The sequence below is a fragment of the Corvus brachyrhynchos genome, unplaced genomic scaffold, assembly GCF_000691975.1.
Source record: "Corvus brachyrhynchos isolate BGI_N302 unplaced genomic scaffold, ASM69197v1 scaffold4, whole genome shotgun sequence".
NCBI lineage: Eukaryota > Metazoa > Chordata > Aves > Passeriformes > Corvidae > Corvus > Corvus brachyrhynchos.
In genome coordinates this window covers 2,716,463-2,717,148 of record NW_008237878.1, presented here as the reverse complement: position 1 = coordinate 2,717,148, position 686 = coordinate 2,716,463, and positions in this window count along the sequence as shown.

Sequence of the window (686 nt, the reverse complement as noted above, 5' to 3'; positions counted from 1 at the left end):
AAAGCTTCCGGTGTCACTTCAGCTGCTGCCGCAGGGACGTCGCAGAGACCTGGAGCCACCTAAGAATCACCACCACGGAGTTGCCACTGGCGTCTCTGAGTTGCCGCAACGGGGACACCACAGAGCCTCTCCTGTGGGTGACTCCCACTGAGTCACCACACTAGGGCCAACGCAGAGCTGCCACCAGAGGCTACCGCTGTGGAGCACTGCCACCGAGCCACCACCAACCCGTGCGTTCCAGGGCTGCCAGGCCCAGGGTGGGGGTGCTCGGCCATCCCAGCAAGGAGCCACCGAGTGCCACTGGGGACAGCCCCCGTTCCCCATGCGAGGAAGGCGAGGGGCTGGGTAACTGCTGTTCCAGTGCCACCTTCCGCACCAGCTGACTGCCAGCCCTGCCGGCCACTGTCCAGGAAGGTCCAGCAGATCCTTCCTCCATCCCATCCCCAAAACCAGTGCAGGCGGGGAGGGTGCTGATGTAGAGCTGCACGATGGCTTGTCTAAGTCAACCTTGTGTACTCGTGAAGGTCTTGAGCTAAAAGACCATGTTGGGTGGGGATGGGGGACTACTGGCCCTGGAGAACATGTCATCCCTGCAGAAGGAGAAGTGGCACTGAGGCATTGAGTCCTGTTGAACAGGGACCAACAAGCTGGTTCCCCACAGAGAGAATGGTGGGGAAGGGACAAGC